Raw genomic sequence first — 5,122 nt, forward strand, 5'->3', positions numbered from 1 at the left:
TTTTTTTAGCTTTAAGCCTCCACTGTGATCTTGAGCTTGCTTGTATGAGGAACGATCGAGTTGCTTTAAGAGTCGTGGTTTCATATATACATATATATATATATGTACACATACAGATGTGTGTGTGCCGTATATGTACTTATACTCGTATGTAGGTACATATTGTTTTCTTTGCGAGGCATTTGTGGTTATTTTCTTAAGATAATATTTTTCTGATTGAAGGAAATATAAAATAAAAATGGCGAATAAGTGCTGTATTTCTTTCGTGATTAAACATTTTTATGGCAAGTTGTACTTTGTACCAAAGTCAAGCCTCAAATATCATGATAAAGACAATATGCTTTTTTACCTAACAAAATTTAGTAAAAAACTATAAAAAAGAGGCATAGAAACCAACTATTCTCTACAAATTTGAAGCGCTGTAATTTTTTATTTTTGCTAAAACTTTTATACTAAAAAAGGATTTTAAAACCATGCAATTTTATATCACTATCCAAGCTTGACTATTATTTCGGTATGAACCTGGGAAAATTATACAATATCCCAAAAATCATTGTAAAGGAAAATTATTTATTCTTATGTTGGTTGTTGGTATTTCCGATAGAGTAGGTGTATGATGTATTGTGGAACCATTTTTGCGTAATTTTTTTTTAAATCTAGTTTGGAGACAAACCCTTTTCGGCGTTGTACTCTCTCCAGTGTAATTTTTTGTTCAGAATAATTTCTGTTTTTGAGTCAATATTTATAGTCCTGTTTCTTAGTCAAGCACGGCTAAGGGGATTCTTTTTTTAGTCTAAACGGTAGTTTGTTTTATGGTGTGCATCCTCAGGTATGTAGAAATGAACTGCCTACATGTTCCTGATTATTATGGTCTGGATCCGCAGATAGGTAATAAATCAGTTTTCTTCCTCTTAGTTTCTACTTTTGGTGTCTGGGTTCGCTTGTTTATGGTAGTCGTGGCGGCAGGGCTTCTGTTCTGATTCGCGTCTAGTTTGCTGAGTCGTTCAAACAATATGTACATACATATATCATATGCGGTGTATATTTGCTCGTTTATAATTTTTTTCACGAAAGTGTTTTGTTTGTATATCCCTATATTCTGTAACATGCTTAGGCGTTGTCCTTTATGTGTACATGGAGACTTCCTATTTTCATTGGTATATATTTGTGCTGTTCTTGGAGACTTTTGGCTATCATTCCTATTTTAATTACTGTACAGTTGCTTTCTGCCAAATGGTTTGCGAAGTTCGTTTCCGGTGTGGTAAATAGTTTTGGCTTTTTTTCATTATAGTCCCTTATAATTTCACGATATGTTGTTTTTATCTTGCGCCCTGTTTGTCCTATTGACATTCGTAAGCCAGCTCTCATACACCTTGCCTGTATAGTGGGTGTTCTTCGTTTGTGCTGTTTTGCACCATTCTTCTTACGTTAATCCTCGTTTTAAATGCTGTTTTAATATTATATATTTCAAATGAATTTTTCAATTTGTATGATGTTTTTCCCTTATAGGTAGGACTACCAAAGTCTTTTCATTGTTTCCCTTCTTATTTGAATTCTATGTTTTGCGTCACTTCTTGTTTTGTTTTCGAGGCTTTTTTTGTATACGTTGTTTTCCAGGATAGCATATACTGTATTAATTTCTTTGCTGTAAGCTTTTTATTCTAGTGGAAAATTATATATTTCCTCAAAACAATTGGCTCGTTTTTATATATAATATGAGAGGATTACCCACTTGTTTTTATTTGGTTTAAGTACTTTTTTAAGTATCGAAGATTGCAACAAATGACGGAAAAAAGATTTTCATTGCGCCGAAAATAAATTTAAACAAATAAAATCGCTGAGCCCACTTTGAAATAGAGTCCCCTTTGGAGAGCCTGGAGTCCTCCACTTTTATAAGGCCCTGTCTCCACAGGAAAACACTGATGTCGTGATAACTATGTCACAAAATATATTTCCAATGGAGACCGCCTATTTCTCATGTGCTGCAATATATGTCAGCGCTTATTGCTTGACATCTATTGCAGGCAATTCGATAGTTTGACAGCCATATTTTCATTTGAAAGAAAGCGTGCTGGTGGTAACATCGATGCAATTTTTATATTAAATCAAAATAAAAGTTTGTTCCTTATTGGATTATTTATGATTACGTTTTACGAAATTATTCAGCAAGTTTTTAAATATTTAAATGTTTTTAAACACCGAAATTGAAAGAATGTTGTCTGATGGCGTCATGCGGCAAATGCTTATTTCAAGACATCAAAGTGCCCACACACAAAAACTTGCAATCACATTGCTCGTCAAAATGACAGTTGGTAGGCCATCGGTATTTGCCTGTGGAGTTCTGCGGTAATGTAGCCACTTTTAGGTGCAAGAGCCTTCTAGCTTTTAATATATTTAGTATTAAATTTTTTTAGTTTTTTAGTAAACAACACTATTCATTAATCAAATCAACACAACCAGGACGTTGAAAGCACTTCATATCAGTGTAAATTGTAAGTTCATTTTAATTTGTTAACTGTTTTCCTTAGAAACTCACTTATAGGGTTATGTATTTATTTACATGCTATTTTGTTTAATTATTTCACATTTTTCGTCATGGCGGCTGGCACATTGATATAAAATGTATTGCAAAAAAAAAAGAAAAATATGAGAACTTCAATGTAAACAAATTACGTTAACTTTTACTTTTCTTCATTAGTTTGAAAATTATGGTGAGTAGGGGGTTTCATGCCTCCAATAAGAAATTGTTTTCACAGAAGGTGTTCTCGTAGCAATGCTAGGTTAGCGTAGTAGAAGTTGGACTGATAAGAGCATTTTTTTGAGTCGTGGCCGAAGATCGCCTACAGGGAAAAAAGTTTTACTTAAGGCCGGTTTTCACTATGTCATATTTTGACAATATATTTTGACAATATATTTTGACACAACTTTATATCCTTTTCCCATACGTTTACCGATTATATTATGAGCCAATTTAGGACACGTAGCCAATTTATCGGCACATATACGCAACTGAAGACCTATTTTGATCTAAATCAATCGATAAACCGTTTTTAGTTCCATTCGACAACGTGTTTTCACCTATTTAATGAAAAATTCCATATAATTTAACAGAGTGAAAACCAGCCTTTAGAATGGTGGTCTACACAGAAATACTAAGGTCAGTGTAGTGGAGCTGAACTGATGGTTTTTTTTTTTTTTTGAAGAGCGCCCGCAGAAAAAATGTCTACTTGGAAAAGGTGCTCCACGCGGAAATTCTGCGAAAATTCTGAAAAAAACTGTAATATTAGAAGTCTTAAAAACCAGCACCAAAAAGATTTTTAATAAAGCAAGCCCCAAGCGTTCCAGCAATACAAATTTTACCAAAACCGGGGGTCTTCAAATCAAGGTTTTCCGAAATTGAATCTAATGTTAAGTTTTTTAGTAGCCAAACGGTTGGTATTCTAGACTTATAAATACCGACAATTTTCATAGTTTTTTTTTAATTTTTCCTTAATATTTTCCACTTTATACAAATCGTTAGTTGATATTTTCGATAGCTGTTTCAATTTTTATTAGCACTTATACCTATAATAATATGCCTTTTATTTTTTAATAACTTCCTTTTAGAAAGCATATGCATGTATACAGTTACAGGAATAATTGACTTATTTATATTATAGAATTTTTAATAAGTTTCAGTTCTTTATTAATCGCTTGATTTAAATTTCGTATTAAATTCACTTATTTATATATAGATTAAACCGCCTTTTCTGTTTTCATAATCTCACACTCGTTTTGATAAGCAATGAATTTAGTTAATTCAACTCAAACTAACTGCGATAACTTGACAACTACACGAATTCAATATCCGATTTCACCATCCCTAATCAAGTTTTATCAGGCATCAAGCGATGATGAAGTGCCATGACTAAGGCCAGCGTGTCCGAAAGGTCGTTAAGAGGGCAGAAAGTACTTACTTACGCACATTCGGCAAACGCAGGTGGAATCGATTACAACAAAAAAATTCAAATACAAACCAACCAAATGAATAACACGTGATAAAAACTCATTGAGAAGTGTTTTTTCACATTAACAACTACATAAATAAAAACTATAAACGATTTTTTTTTGCTATGAAAGAAATGGACGAATTCCCAACTTGAACGAAAATGGTTGGTACATATGTACTAAGTATGTACATATGTGCAAATAACACACAGACAGCAAAGGGATGTTTGCGAACAAAAAAAAAAACAAATGTGACGTAGTTCATACGCAATTTCACTGGCAAACACGCACACGCAGCAAACAACACACAATACATACGCAGCACCGGTCGACAACTTTTTACAAAATGTCGTCTGCGAAGCTTAAAAGCATTAATTTAACTTAAATAGACGAGAGCTATAAAATAGCGGATGCTAATTTTTTCTTGTAAGTGGAATTTGTATTTTGTAATAAATACTAATTTTGCACCACCAGTTTAAACTTGTTTTCACATGATTAGGTATTGTGTTTTTTTTTTGTTTTGCAACAACACAGTTGTCTCACAAATTTTCCCATTGCCACTTCAATATATCCTTCACCTCACCACTTCACTTACTTTGAGCATAAGCCTTTTGTTACTTTGCGAAATGTGACAATTCGATTTACATTCCTTTCCAACGCACTACTATAACTTTTTGTTTTGTTTTGTTTTCTCTCTCGATATCTTGCGATATATATATATATAACTTTTAAGAACTTTGTTACTGCAATTTCAATTTGGCGTTTCAACGCAAACACAATAAATAAACTATTCCAAACGGAAGCGAACTTTACACACACTTGCAACTTGTCGAAATAGCGGTCACAATTGAACTGAGAAGAGCTGGACGCCAGCAAGCACATCAAGGCGGGCGGCCAGCAATAGCACCAGCACACGAAGTCAGAATCAACGGCGAATTAAATATGGAAGTACGAATACACACGTTCGTATGTGTAGCCAATTCCCCACCAACAACTTTAAGGTACTTTAACCAGCAAACAAGCCAGCTACGACGCTTTTCGTCACGCTGTAAAGGCAAATAAAAACAATTTGTATATAGCAAAGCGAATGTGGGAATGTGTATGTGTGTGTGAGTGGTATTTTCCTATTTTTTGT

At 33.5% G+C, this 5,122-nt stretch overlaps 1 long non-coding RNA gene across 1 annotated transcript in view; it reads right to left on the reverse strand.

The window, feature by feature from the left end:
* Positions 1-4,868, reverse strand: part of LOC118741324 — an 11,829-nt gene extending 6,961 nt beyond the window's left edge. Inside the window, exon 1 of the long non-coding RNA XR_004993273.1 lies at positions 4,583-4,868. This is a non-coding gene — a long non-coding RNA (uncharacterized LOC118741324). The remainder of the gene's footprint in view (positions 1-4,582) is intronic.
* Between the last annotated feature and the right edge of the window lie 254 nt (positions 4,869-5,122).

Source organism: Rhagoletis pomonella, unplaced genomic scaffold (assembly GCF_013731165.1).
Source record: "Rhagoletis pomonella isolate Grant_MI unplaced genomic scaffold, Rhpom_1.0 Rhpom_scaffold_00001, whole genome shotgun sequence".
Taxonomy (NCBI): Eukaryota; Metazoa; Arthropoda; class Insecta; order Diptera; family Tephritidae; genus Rhagoletis; species Rhagoletis pomonella.